Consider the following 16145-nt stretch of genomic DNA (forward strand, 5'->3'; position numbering starts at 1 on the left):
GTGGACTGTTCATTTTAATGTACAGTAATGTGTTTTCTGTATATGCATGCTAAGCTTTATTAACAGTAAAACCATTTACAGTATCTTAACTAAAACCACTCTGTATCAGAACTTGCATATGGTAGTTATTTCATTGCTTAAAAATGAAAATAGTATGTGAAAGCATCTGGTGTAGCGAAATGCAGTAAATGCCACCATTTTTTATTTATTTTTTACTTTGACTCATACAGTACAATTATAGCTAATCTGTGATTAGGGTGTATATCACATATTAAATGCCCAGTTGCTTGATTTAATTATACAAGACTATGTCCCATATGCATTTTGCTTTTATGTACTGGAATCCTTCCGTTTTATTGATTTATCCGTTTTATTGATTTACATATTATGTATTCTTTAAGTGCATTCCTTAAATGAAACTAAATTACTCACGACCAAAATGATCCATACTGTACTAATGCTGGCTGTTTTTAATAAATAATCAAGTGTTCACATTTTAAATCCTCTCAGGGAATATGCAAACTTACACAACAGTTTAAGCATTTATTAATCACTATCACATTTTGGCTTGTGCTAATATATGCGGTATGAATCATTTTAAGTAATCTAAACATGCCACCTGTTGCTGCATTATAATTCCATATCCTGGTACATATCTCAGCATATACAATTTTCAGAAAGATTGCATCTTTGGTATTTTGTAATGCTTCTCAAGAGAAACTAATCTAAAGGCAAAATGCCTTGGTATTTGTGCTATATACGCACACTGCAGATGAAGATATAGGCTTATATGATTTTATTAGTCTTGCTATGATTATTGAAATCCCTCTGTAATAAACGACACATTTTATACTCTTCCACTTTTTTGTCAGTTGTCTCAAGTGAGCACATCTAGCTGGTACCGAGTTGAAAACGGCAGGCAAAGATGAGTTGCAGGATTTGTTCTACAGTAGCTTGGCTTGTTCTGTCTGGTCCTGATGAGTTTTTAATGGGGGGAAGTGACCTTCTCTGGCCTCTCTCTTAGTAGCTTTCCATACTGTGGCCCCTTAATATATGGACAACAATGCCGAAAGCATAGTAAAAATGTAGCCTCAAGTTAGAAAATAAGGCAGAATTCAGCTGAAGTCCTTATCCCAAATTAATGGTGCTACAGCGGCTTTATGTGGTCTTGAGGGTTGTCAGTCTAAAAAGTATGGGTTAGCAATATCAACATGGTTACTTTGTGGTATCTCTATAAAACAAGCATTTGGAAATTCTTAAAGAGATGTTAATTCATTACGTAATTTACCACAGGTCCTCTTCATTTTGTTTTGGTAATTTTTGCCACTTCACACCCAACCCATCATAATCGTGTCTTACACATCAGTTGGCTGCTTTTCACTATTTGGTCCTGTCATAACAAACCCATTAGATATCGCAGAAGATTTTTGTGTGTGTGTAAAAAGAAGAAAAGGCATACCTGGACCAACCAAACAATTACTATTTAGCATCGCTATTTGAGTTTGCTCACTGTGGTATTAGGATATTTTAAGTGGAAATAGCACAGATTGCACGAGTTGAAAGGTTGACCTTTTAGTTTATCAGAATTTTCTGTCTCACCTTATATGTGTCATGCATTTATACCTAAAATACACAAACTAGACCCAGCTGATTATCTTCTATGTAAAACATCAACTAATGTTATCTGACAAGATTACATTTGAGTAAAATGTAATTCTATGTTAAATATTCGTATCTTAGAATGTGGCAATTTGTCATACTAAGTGACATCTGCTTTAAAAACACAATGTCCTGTCCCTTTATCAGCTGTGTTAATTTGTAAGTAAGAGCACACTATAAAAAGACCTTTACAAGCATCCTTTTCAGAATCCAGCAAACATGTATATGCCACGTACACATTGCAAAGTCTGTAGAGAAACAAACACATTTTAATGCAGGAAAGGATTCTGTTAGTTATCCCATTTCATGCATGTCTGTATACAGGAGTTACTCTTGAAATTGTGATGATTGATATATTGATAACTATAACATCACTTTGTTGGATGCCACCGTTTTACCATTTGGTGTTTTACATTTTTGACCAAAGTAATATTAGCGACTGAAGATGCATTATAATCCCAAAGGTTTTTGTTATCTGCCGTTGAGTAAGGCTGCCAAATTAAATTTGAATATTCGTCAAATTTAAGATTAAAAATGCACATTGAATGCTAAAATATGTATTCAGATTTTTAATGTGTGCCCAACACAGACTGATCACATTCATGAGCTAACCCCCCCCTCCCCAAAAGAAAAAACAAAAAAACAAAACAGATGCACCATAACAAATAGAACAGATACTGTCTTTAAATTTTTATATAATTTCAAGCTTCAATATAATGTGAAATATTTAAGTGAAAAGTTATTTTTAGATTCTCTGCCCTGCTGCCAGCCCTACCATTAACAGAAGTGCCGTGTTTTAAGCTTGTAAGGTGCCGTTCACACCGAACATGATTTTGCATCCATCTGCACTATTTTGCAATTGTTTTTCAATGTAAATGTTTACTCAAAAGACATCTTTGACCATTGCTCTTAATCTAGCTGTTTTTTCATCATATCGCATAGAAGTGGCACATTTTTTAGACGCTATTTCAAGTAAAAAAAAACTAATTTTTTTAAAAATGCTTCTCAAGACTGCTGAGTTTTGTTCTATTCGTTGCGCTGCATTTAGCTTTTTATAGCACAGTAAAGAGTTTTGTCTGAACTGACCCTTAAAATATTGTAATACATGGGTTGCCCCGAGAACTAGGACTGGTGGGAGCAGCAAATTCATTGGAACAAGCCAGACTGGGTCCAAAATTTGTGTACAAGACACTTCACTTCACTTTTTGCTTACATGTACTTGTAGAATCTCAAATGTGCTTTTAATTAACAGCTAGTTTTTTAAGTTTGCTTCTGTACATACTACACAGATGTGCCGTAAATGCAATAGTCGATACCTGAATTTGTCTCTAGTTAATTCAGTTAAAGTATGCAGTTGTCACTCCTTTACAATAACCCAACTGTGTGCACAGGACACTAACAAAGATTTTTGGAAGAATATTCCAGCTCTGTAGGTCCATCAGTTTGTGGACTACTTTGTGGACAAAGTGAATGAGTGCCACATTTTTGAAGCACCAGAGCAATTCCAGTGAATTAATTAATTTATTTTGAATTGTAAAGCTAGGTGTGTGTAAACAATAGATAAATATTGAAAACTTTTTTTTTTTTTTTTTAATTCACGAGGGTTGAGGAACTACAAAAAAATATGGAAGCACAGTGTTCACAAGGAACATAGATATTCATACACAGTTGTCTAATTCGGCTGGTTTTGATACATCAACTGTGGCGCCATCTTGGAACAGTCAACAAGGAGAGCTGTTTGAATCATTTGAAAGCAAGTGAATTGAGGAGATGCCTCAGACCGAACTCCTTGCTCAGACTACTGCACAAACTGCTTTAGTGTGGAAACAGTATTGCGGTCCAGAGAAACAGCTGCTTATAAGGTATCTACATATGAATATCTATGCAGAGGAGGCTTACGCGCTTGGCAGCTTGAATTCCACCCTCGTCAACGAGCTGGCTGGAAGCAAGCATTTTTTGTAAAAAGTTTACAAAAAAAAAGGTTTATCTATTTCTTACACCTAGCGTTTCAGTTCAGAAGACATAAATTAATCCACTGGAATTGTATGGATGACATTTATGATGGCTATATGTGCTTTTTGGAACTTCAAATATTTGGCACCCATTCACTTGCATTTTGTGGACCTACAGAGCTGAAATATTCTTCTGAAAATCTTGCTGAAGAAAGACAGGAATACACATCTGGGATGGCACGAGTGTGAGTAAATGATCAGAAACTTTTCATTTTTGGGTGAACTATTTCTTTAAGCACTCAGAGATGGAGTAGCAATTGTATTTAGCTGCAGTTTGTACATGGACATTTTTTTATTTTTTTAAATCGTTCGGTTTGGACATTGAGATGTGTTCTGAGTTGATCTTGCAGTCACTTATAAGGTTGAAGAAATCAGGGAACATTAGAAGCCTCATGTCTCCATATAAATGTAGTTTACATAGAGACAGTAGGTCAGATGAGCTCAATTGTGGCATTAAAGGAGATCCAACATAATTTCCTGCTTTCTCTTCATTATTGTCTTTATCAATACATTTATAATAACCGATATTGTTTTGGGCACGTGCTCTCACTTACAAATACGCGCAAATGGATGAGTTAGGGGCTGTTCACACCGAACGTGTTTTTGCCTGCGTCTGCTCTGACCAAATGTCCATACCTGCAGCACCGCATCTCGCTGCTTCTTCAGTGTCTCATGGAGGACTGGCACATTTTTAGGCACTGTGTCAAATTAATAAGGTTTCAAAAATGCATGCCGAGACACCTGCGTTCTGTATCATTCATTGAACTGTCTAGATTGTTTTTTTTAGCACAGGTGTCACAGAGATTTAATGTTCTGAACATGGACTGTTACAATTATTCCAGATTGTTTTGCAACAAGCAAATCTCAGCGCTTGATAAACAGCAATGTTTTTTCCTTCTGCTCTAGTGTGCTGAGGGGCCACTGTGCTTTGTATGTTTATTGTTAGTTATGAATGTTGCCTACAATGCTTACATAAAATACACCGTCAGCATCAGAATATAAGCTCCAGATGAAAGTAAATAAGACAGGAATATTTTACTATTGTGTACAACAAAACCTCAAAGAAATAAAAATATTGTGTCATATAATGGCAAACTTGACAAATGTTTTTTCAATTTATTTAAATCTATGTAGGTAAATATTTCTTTTTTTATTACTGTATTGTGGAAAAACTGGAAAACATGCATTAATTGTCTTTAATTTTTTATTTCATTAAACATTTTGAATGTACTTGGCTTCAGTGGTTTATAGGATGAATTTAAAATTATGATTTAAAATAATGTTTGTGTCATTCTTAAAGCAAATCTTTTTAAAATGGGGCCCCAGCTTGGTCGGTTGCTTCTGGCCTCAGAAAGCATAACCTGCCCCTATTCATAACAGATGCATAATGGCAGCCACCGAAGATGAACTTTGACTTCGGTTTTAAACTGATAAGCACATCCACTATCCTGTGAAACATGACAGAATTTACCACTCAGTATGATCACGCATGAATGTCAACCACCGCTGCTCTTTCCCCTTTGAGATAACACGGCCCACACATGTGCACAGACATGCACGCACACAGAGACATGCGCTCGTCAAACATGTTTGTTTGAGATCTTCCATCAGTTTGTCAAGCTGGAGCACACTGCACGATTTAGGCCACGATTCTACTGTCTGAGACTATTTTCAGGAATTGTAAAGGATTTATTTCATCGTACGGTTATATCGGCAGTCTTTGAAATTATAACTGCATGATTAATCTTTAAAAGATTACACACCCACGTGATCTCATTTCTAAATGACAACGATTCTGCAATGTATATTAAAGTTCCAGTGGCATCTCCTTATAAAGCGGTCAAATTTAAATTTTTAGATGTTGGTAACATATGGCTTCTACAAAACACGAGATGCTGAATAAACTAAAACGCAACGGCCAAAGATGTTTGTCCAGCACAGTGCTTTACAAACTGCAGGGTGCAGCCAAGATTAGCCAGGAGTGTGACAGAATCTCTGTTCAGTTCAATATTTTAATAGCCACAAATGCTACAAAAATACTGGGATTTCCAAGATTTGACTAAATTTTCTAACCGTGCGCTGTTTGATCTCAGCCGGCTCCTTTTAAGTGCTCGCGTGCCTGCCCGTGCACTTGTATCTCGTGATGAATGCAGCACTCTTGCATGAAACTCTGCAATGTTTTTAATCAAAAGACCCCTCTTTTGGTGATATTAATGTAAACACAGCTGTTAATGAATTACCAGTGTAAACAGACATAATTAAATCTACGCTGTCTTGACCAGATTTTAAAGCAAACACATCGGTTAATGTATAAGCAGACGGGACAAATTCTTCAAAATGTTAGATTTGTGCAATGTCTAAATGTATATAAACTGCATTATGTCTGTTATAGGCATTCAGGCATTCTTACTGCATCAAATCTGTATGAATATAGTGTAATGTAGTCTAATAATCACACAGTAAAGAGTGTCAAATATTTAAGTACTTTCATTTGCATTAAATTACTTTTTATGTTATTATTATACTTCTATTTACTGCTGTTGCTAAAAATAGTTTACTCTGTTCTCTACTTAATTACTGACTCTTGAATAATTCCTTTACAAGCTTGAAGCAAGTTTTACAAGAGAATCACAAAAGGCCTCATTGTTTTAATTTAAATGGTTAATATTTATTTTAAAAAAATATATATATTGTAAAATAACAGTGTTTTATTGCATATTTGATTTTAAGTGCAATACCATGTTAACATAGGACAGTTAATGAAGCTTTTTTCTGCCCATTTTGCTTTTAACGTAGCATGTGAGAAACGGGTTAAATAGTTTTTTTTATTTATTATGCAGTTTTTAGCAGGATTTGTTTTAAAATAATAATAAAATTTTTTTTATAATGTATTCGTTGCGCCTCCTTGTGGACTTAGGACATTTAAAATTGATATATTTGATTAACTTATTGCATTTTTGCATAGATTGAAGCAGAGAACATTTTGTCAGAACTTCTAGTAAATTAAATGTTACTTTGTTTAATCAAATCACTTTAATGTCATACTACCATGTACACTACCTAGCAACATAGCAGTCATGACAGTGACGAGACATATACCAATTACAGTAAACAACATATTTACACAATACAATTTACATATCAAATGTACACATAATTACACAACACAATAATAATATACAATGTACAGTAAACAATACACACTATAGAATACACATACAATAAAAATAAAAAATAAAGAGTATATAAAAAATATATATACAGAGAATATATTTGACAGTCCAGTGTGAGATATAAGTTTAATAAAGTGCAGTGCTGATTATTGATCGTGAGAGATCAATTGTTCAAAAGTCTGAGTGCTTGGGGGAAGAAGCTGTCATGTAGTCAGCTGGTACAGGTCCTGATGCTGCGATACCGCCTGCCTGATGGTAGCAGTGAGCAGCCCATGACTCTGGTAGCTGGAGTCTCTGATGATCCTCTGAGCTTTTTTCACACACCGCCTGGTATAGATGTCCTGGATGGAGGGAAGCTCACCTCCAATGATGTGTCCGGTAGTTCGCACCACCCTTTGCAGGGCTTTGCGGTTGTGGGCGGTGTTATTGCCGTACCAGGCGGTGATGCAGCCAGTCAGGATGCTCTCTACAGTACTGGTGTAGAACCGTGTGAAGATGTGGTGGTTCATTCCAAACTTCCTTAGCCGTCAAAGGAAGAAGAGGCACTGGTTAGCCTTCTTCACAACGGCCTCAGTGTGGACGGACCATGTGAGTTCCTCAGTAATGTGGACACCGAGGAACTTGAAGCTGCTGACTCTCTCCACCAGTGCTCCATTAATGGTGATGGGGCTGTGTTCTCTGTCTTTCTTCCTGAAGTCCACTACAAGCTCCTTGATTTTACTGATGTTGAGGGAGAGGTGTGCACCTCAGTGCACCGTAGGTTTCATCATTGTCAGTGATCAGACCTACCACTGTCGTATCGTCAGCAAACTTAATGATGGCATTGGAGCTATGTGTTGCCTCAAAGTCATGTGTTTATAGGGAATACAGGAGTGGGCTGAGAACACAGCCTTGCGGGGCTCCAGTGTTGAGGGTCAGTGATGAGATGTTGCTGCCCATTCTAACCACCTGACGTCTGCCTGACAGGAAGTCCAGTATCCAGCTGCACAGCGAGCTGTTTAAGCCCAGAGCCCGGAGTTTCATCAAGCTTGGAGGGCACTATGGTGTTAAATGCTGAGGTGTAGTCTACAAACAGCATTCTCACATATGTATTCCTTTTTTCCAGGTGGGAGAGAGCAGTGTGTATTGTAGATGCAATGGCATCATCAGTGGAGCGGTTGTTGCGGTAGGCAAAGTGCAATGGGTCCAGAGAGGTGGGCAGCACAAAGCAGATGTGATCTCTGATTAGCCTCTCAAAGCATTTGCTGATGATGGGGGTCAGAGCAACAGGACACCAGTCATTTAAACAAGTTCTTTTTGATTGCTTTTGTACAGGCACAATGGTGGACGTTTTGAAGCATGTGGGGACTACAGACAGGGAGAGGGACAGGTTGAAAATGTCTGTAAAAACACCAGCCAGCACGCTCTGATGATGCGGCCCGGAATGACGTCTGGACCCGCAGCTTTGCGGATGTTCACCCGTTGGAAAGATCGGGTTACATCCGCAACAGAGATGGAGAGTGAACCATCATCTGTAGCATCGGCCACGAGTGCTCTCTCCAAAAAGGTGGTGTTATTGTCCTCGAAACGAGCATAAAATGTATTAAGCTCATCCGGGAGAGATGAGCTTAATACAAGTTCACGGCGGAGTTTTTATTCCCTTTGTAGTCCGTGATGATGTTAATTCCCTGCCACATACTTCTAGAGTCGGTGGTGTTGAACTGTCCTTCAAATACATTTGGCTGCTCTGATAGAGTTACGGAGGGCATAACTGGCTTGTTTCTGCTCCTCCGCATTCCTGTAATTAAAAGCGGAGGTCCGCGCATTAAGTGCCACGCGGAAATGGTCCAAAACCCGGTCTCCTTGTGTGTTGGAGCTGATGTGCTGGTGGTATTTTGGTGCGATTGTTTTAAAATTGGCTTTGTTAAAGTCCCCGGTAACAATGAACACAGCCTCAGGGTGCGCGGTTTCCTGCTCACTTATGCTCCCATACAGTTCCTTGAGTGCCTGGTCTGTGTCGGCTTGTGGGGGGGATGTACACAGCTGTGATAATGACCGCTGTGAATTCCCTCGGTAGCCAGAATGGTCGACAGAGAAGCATGAGATATTCCAGATCAGAAGAGCAGAAAGACTTGATAAAATGTACATTCCTCTGATTACACCAGGATTTGTTGATCATAAAACATGCACCACCACCTCTGCTTTTACCTAAGAGGTCTCTCGCCGGCTCTTTTTCCCCTTATCCTAATGTGTTTCCGCGGCCGGGCAGCCCAGACTAAGGGCTCCGCTGGCGTGTTTGTAAACAGAGGGTCGCATTGAGGAATTTGAAGTCCGGTTTTCAGTGTGTAATTGCAGAACCAATGTCCAAAAGCGTTTATCTGTCGTATACAATAAGGCAGACAACATCCAAGACAAAAAAAACAAAAAACTGTAAACAAAACAAACAATAAACTGCAGTGTTTAAACGCAGCCATACTCGGCGCCATCTTGAGTCCAAGGTTTTGGGTATAATACCCTTATGTCCAGGTTTTTTAAATCACTGAAAAAAAATTCTTCACAATCATGATCTTTATTCTAAGCAAGAAAATCTTAATTCTCAATTTATCCAGAATCGTGCAGCTCTACTTTGAATGCTTAGTGTTGTTGGGCCTCGTGTATTCAGATATAAGACAAAGGCAGGTCTACACAGTCGTAAAGCCTGACTAAGGCCTACACACAGTCATAAAACCTTACTGATAACAACCTCACCAAAATCAAAAAAGGGAGTCCATAACGGACTACAAATCCCATGAAGCCTTGCTCACTTTTCACCTATGTGTGAAATTCCAAAGGATCGAACTCGAAGCTCCTATTGAATGAGGCGCATAACAGAACGCCCCACAAACATGACGTCATTAGGAGTAGAAATACTTCTGAGATCCTTCTGGGCATTGCTTCCAGCAACAATGCATGCCGTGTGTAGATGCAGCTCATTGCTAATGGTGCATTCAGACCAGAGGTGGCGAGAGCGTCAAATCGACTGGAAGTCATTCCTTTTCTATGGCAGCCAGCGTCTCTCGTGGCGAGAAGCGGCACGGCGTGACTTTGGTGGTGTGGGCATCAAAGGAAAGTTCAAGTGCGGGCAACATTATGGAGTATAGAAGTGCTCCACTCTAGCGAAGTCTAGAGAACACAACAGTGTAAACTTTGGTTCCCACCAAACATTAGTTCCGAAGACAAAATGGAGGAGAAACTGATTATTGCCTTGGCGGGGTTTCCCGTAAAATTCAGGTTCTGTCATGGTCTGGGGCGGTGTGTCACAGCATCATCAGATTGAGCTTGTTGTCATTGCAGGCAATCTCAATGTTGTGCGTTACAGGGAAGACATCCTCCTCCCTCATGTGGAACCCTTCCTGTAGGCTCATCATGACATGACCCTCCAGCATAACAATGCCACCAGCCATACTGTTCGTTCCGTGTGTGATTTCCTGCAAGACAGAAATGTCAGTGTTCTGCCATGGCCAGTGAAGAGCCTGGATCTTAATCCCATTGAGCACATCTGGGACCTGTTCGATCGGAGGTGAGGGCTAGGGCCATTCCCCACAGAAATGTCCGGGAACATGAAGAACTGGCAAATCTGGTGCAATACATGAGGAGGAGATGCACTGCAGTACTTAATGCTGCTGGTGGCCACACCAGATACTGAATCTAACTTTTGATTTTGACCTCCCCTTTGTTCAGGGACACATTATTCCAGTTCTGTTTGTCACATGTCTGTGGAACTTGTTCAGTTCATGTCTTTTGTTGTTGAATCTTTTTACGTTCATACAAATATTTACACATGTTAAATTTGCTGAAAATAATAGCAGTTGAAATTGAGAGGATGTTTCTTTTTTTGCTGAGTTTATATAGTCATATCTCCCAGTCCTAATAAAGGCCAGAAAAATTGGACTGTGTACACTAGATGTCTGCACAGGTTTTAAAGTGAGGCCCGTACCCAAGACCGTGTGACTCGACCCAATCGGTAGTTTCAGATTTGAAACCCCAATCCGAAATTTCTTCTTAATATAAAAGGATGTGTGTAAGTACTGCAGACAACGTTTGTAATAGTATAGTAACAGTAAACATACACAGGCAGTAAACGTAACACGCACAGCGGTCCCTCAGCAGGGCAGATGGGTAAAAGACATTGGCTTTCTGTTTATGAGGCACTGAAACATTGCTTGGTATAGAACAATCTAGAATTGTGTGTAACAGTCACATACTGTTCACATAAGTTCTCTTTGCAGCCTGAACTTCATCAGAATGTCAAATTTTTGTTACAAGTGTACGAGGCACTATGCAACTGTCAAAGACATCCATCCAGTGCGTGTTCACAAAGGAAAACAATTGAAAAACAATGCAGATATGCAAAAACACTTTGGTTGTGAAAAGACCCTCGTGGTAGTTGTTCACTGAAGTGGAAAAAATCTGCTCAAAGATTCTCACTATACCGGAGACAGAGCTGCAACTTTGGGATGTGGTATAGCGAGTTTGAATCAAGGTTTTCAGTTCAAGAGCAATAATATCTTAATTAAATATGCACGATTACAGTTGAAAAGATGCCAGCTATATGTATGAAAGCCCAAAGTATATAACGTGATGATTTATTACTTTTGCCCACTCCGCCACAGTTTTGAAACCAATGAATGTGTGAAATCATCATTTGAAGTCTTTTGGAAGTCTCAGTTAAACAAAATAAATTAGATTAAAGCACTGAATCCAGCTGAAACATTATTATCGTCAGATTTTGAAGGGGCTTATGACAGACTTCACTGCTTTCAGGTCATAGAGATTGGCTGCTGCCTGGCTTTTTTGCACTTCATCTGAATAAACTTGAGCATTTCTACTTTTTGAAGCTTTTGGCTGCTCTCAACACCTGTTCCGCGCCGCTGTCAATCCCCCTGGGGAGTGTGGCACACTGCTTCCAAAGGAATTCATTTTAAACACGCTCCCAGCTGGCTTGGCTCAACATGCGTGTGCACGAAATTAGTTACAAACTCTAACCAAACCCAAAGTCATACTTGGAAAAACGAATCTGATCCCAGCCAAAAACAAGATGGGTTTTCAGATCCCGTCGGGCTTGGGTGTTGCAGACCTATAGTGTACACCCAGTTTATTAACAAAAAGGTTTGCTTTTCTGTCTTTCTTTGTCCAACTTTTGCAGGCCAACTTCTTATTTCAACTGTGTTCAGGCTTTTTTATTTTGGTATTTTTTTTGTCTGTAGTCTCTGTTATTCTGTAGTATCTGTGTTCAAGAGAGAATGTGGTTTCCATGTCAATGAGGGCCAGGGAATTTGTCTGAGATATGGCATTTCTAAAAGGCCTCACAAGCACTCAGCCCATCTCCCTACACACACCCGCCCCACACAACCCAAAAGGGCTGCAGGTGGGCACAACAAGGTTGACCATATAAACTATGCCTTTGTTAGAACAGAGTCTTGAGAGGCGGCTTTGTAATGCCTCGTTTCACAATTATTAACAGCTTTAAATCTCAGACTGGCTCTTAATCTGGGCCCAGTGGCGCTCTCTCTCTCTCGCTCTCTCTCTCTCTCTCTCTCTCTCTCTCTCTCTCTCTCTATATATATATATATATATATATATATATATATATATATATATATATATATATATATATATATATATAGTATATTCTATGGAATACCATACAGGCCTATGAATATACATATTTAGACACCCGTGTTTTTAATTGAATGGATATTATAACAGCATATAAAGGTTCCTCACCTTCAAATTCTCAATTTAACCCCTGCATTCAAGACAAAATATTTTATTAAATGGCATCTACTACCAACTGTAAATGTTCACACTCCATACAAAACCTTCCAGATAAATACATTTTTATTATTGTTGTTTACACAGATGCCAGTAGGCTATATTATTAGACTCAGTATTAGGCTACAGCAAGCAAATATGCACAATATATTTTATCGGCATAACAGCAAATTAAATTATATGTAGTAAGCACTCTTTGCTAACACAGCAAAAGAAAAAATACTAAATGGAACCATTGGACCTGCACCTATAGGCTGGTCCGTACCTATAGGCTTATGTCATGCAGTTAATTTAAAGTTTTGGAAATGACTATAAAATCCAGTGGTGAGAGTCATCTTCACAAGCTCAAGGAATGATGGCATACCTTCAAACTCTGTGCCTCTTTGCTTGACATCAATGGGAAAATCAAAAGAATTCAGCCAAGACCTAAAAAACAAATGTGTACCTCCACAAGTCTGGTTCAACCTTGGGATCAATTTCCAAACGCCTGAAGGTACCACGTTCATCTGTACAAACAATAGAATGCAAGTATAAACACCATGGGACCATGCAGCATGAATGGTCAGAAATGAATTCAGAAATGAATCCCAGAACAACAGCAAAGGACCTTGTGAAGACACTAGAGAAAACAGGTAGACAAGTATCTATATCCACAGTAAAACGAGTCCTATATCGACATAACCTGAAAGGCTGCTCAGCAAGGAAGAAGCCACTGCTCCAAAAACGCCATAAAAAAGCCAGACAACAGTTTGCAAGTGCACATGGGGACAAAGATCTTACTTTTTGGAGAAATGTCCTCTAGTCTGATGAAACAAAAAATTTTACTGCCTGGCCATAATGACCATTGTTACGTTTTGGTTAATTCTGACTTGTACATTTTCAAAATTTTCTCTCAGGGGTTACCCCTGAACCCCCATACAGTAACAAAAGAACTCCTATGTCCCATACATAGATATTTGAATGTAAAAAAATCTTAAAAGTAAATATTTACAATGTAAAAATATTCAAACACAAAAACTGGACTGCTGTCAGCCAGCTTGAAAACAAATTGTGACAGGGCGGATGGTGGGGCCGGGACCTGATTCTACACACCCTGCACTTTATCAGGCTAATCAAGCCTCCAAGAGGGATGAAGGCCGACTGCAGATGGTAGTGCGACAGAGAGAGAGAGAGTGTTTACAGGCAGCTGTCTGACACCTTTGTGTGTTTGTCTTTTTGTTTAGTTTTTCAAAATATTATTTATATTGTCAATCCGGTTCTCGCCTCCTCCTTTCCCATTAATACCTTTACACAAATGTCCATCATATCTTGTAATATAATTATCCAAGTACCCTCAACTAATGAACACTATGAAATATATTATTCTAATCTTTTGGTAAAAAAAGATCCCTCACTGCTTTGTCTCTAGGCCAGTATCCTCATCTCTGCTTTTTTTTTTTGTTTAAAAGTTTTTTTCTTTTCTTTTACAAAGTACTATTGCTGCCAACATGGAAAGTTATAATAACAAAAAAAAAAAACTTTTCAAAGCCATACTGACTACTGACCTGGTTATTATTTTAATAATATTTATTTATTTATGTAAAGTGTAGGGAGTATGTCGTTTCTGAAATCTGCAAATTAGATAAATTAATACAAGGTATGATTTAACAGCAGAAAATGTGCACATGACACCTCTCCCATTTTTAGTCATTTAGGTAATGTAATCTATAGATAGCCTACTATAAATGGAAGATAGGTGAGTTGGCAGAATTAGAAAAGCACTTGAGTTATGGACATTCTATTCCACTGTTCTCAATACTGAAAGTTGATAGAGATAATGTTTTATTTCTTGAACAAAATTGCTTCTGCATAGATTTTCTGTGTATGATAATGCTTTCTTTGATAAAGAAATTAAAAAAGACTAGCAGTACTTTTTATTATGAAAGTTCACCATTGACGAATTGAGCTGGACAAATTCCAGGATTTGAGGGTTTGGCAGCGCTGTTGTGCTCAATCTCTTGATCATTTTCTTTTTAATACCTCTTTGATATTCAGGCCATCATTTACACCAGAGACCTATTATTATTTTATTATTTTACCAATACCTAAGTGTAGAAGCTCAGAAAAGATTATTATGCTTTAATAGTACCTTATAATATTTTATTAGAATAATTTTATTTGCTAGTGAGCTTGCATTTCAGCCGGTGTTGTGTTTGCTGCTTGTATAGTATTTGTGTTTGGGTGTGTTTGTAAACAAGCATTTACAAGAAGAGGTAAAGCTTAAACCCCACTGAGCGATTGGACATTGCAATTTTTGTGACTCTTTTAGCTAAGAAGATGACAGCTCCCTTGCCAGTATATTTTATATTAATTTACAGCACACTTTCACGGTCGAGTGAATTTCCATGTTTTTTTGGTCACATTTCTGGCATTGCTTAATGGAAAAAAAAATCCTCATTATCCCACATGTTTGTGAATGGAGTTTTTAGAGAAAGCTGTGTCAGTGTTGCGTAGCACTGTGTAGACCCCATGAAATAACTTGACGAGTAAAAGTTTTCTGTCCTTTGTTGACATTGAAACATTATCTATGCTTCCAGCAATGTTTTTTTTATGTGCATTTTAAGAAATCACATAGAAACTGCTGGATGGAACACCAAGATGCAAATATATCTCTAAAATGCTCATAAAAAATTATGTGCTTGCTTGAGGTGGATACATTTTTTTATTCTATAAATAGAAATGTACATAAACTATGATGGAAACACATTCACCAAATAAACACCTATGGAATTTGTTAAGAATTAAACATGTACATCAAAAAGGGCATGTGACCTAATAACTCGTTCATTACTGGACTAACCAGCGGGCCATTCATCGCATCTGAAATGTTGCTCCGGTCATCCTGAAATAATCCTACAAAGAGTTTAAAAAGTCAAATAAGATGAAAACAAACTTGAACTGTGTGGAACAAAAGGTTTATTGACACTTTTGAAAATATCTTTTATATCTGCACGTTATAGATTAGGGGTGTAATGGTTCGAATTTCAGTTTGTATCATGGTTTTAGGGTCATGGTTTTGGTAGGTTCGTTATTAGCTTTGTTCAGGAAAAAAAAACGAAATATTACTGCCAAATCTAAAGAATACTCTTTTTGCTAAACAATTCAACAGGTTTGCCCTTAAATAACGATACTTTTTTTTTACAAAAGTAACAGTAGTATTACCATGGCATTTGTATTAAAATCATAGTAACCACAATATAAACATGGTTACTGTCATGGTTACATGGTTGTATTGTAAAATCATGGTTACTATATTGAAACTACAGTATTACTGTTATCAAACCATGGTTAATTGTATCAGAACCATGATTTCTGCTCCGAAAACTATGGTGACAGCAGTCATGGTTACTACAATATTACTATAGTAAAACAATGGTTAATTTTCATCAGGGCCCTTAACTAAATATGTTTTTAACTTAATACCAGCACTAATATGATACATGCATCAACATAAAGTGCACTTCATATT

At 38.0% G+C, this 16145-nt stretch overlaps 1 protein-coding gene across 1 annotated transcript in view; it reads left to right on the top strand.

Annotated features, from left to right (window-relative positions):
• Window positions 1–16145, top strand: part of LOC127633243 (thyroid hormone receptor alpha-like) — a 203768-nt gene that overhangs the window by 866 nt on the left and 186757 nt on the right. The window lies entirely within an intron of this gene.

Source organism: Xyrauchen texanus, chromosome 40 (assembly GCF_025860055.1).
Source record: "Xyrauchen texanus isolate HMW12.3.18 chromosome 40, RBS_HiC_50CHRs, whole genome shotgun sequence".
Classification (NCBI taxonomy): Eukaryota; Metazoa; Chordata; class Actinopteri; order Cypriniformes; family Catostomidae; genus Xyrauchen; species Xyrauchen texanus.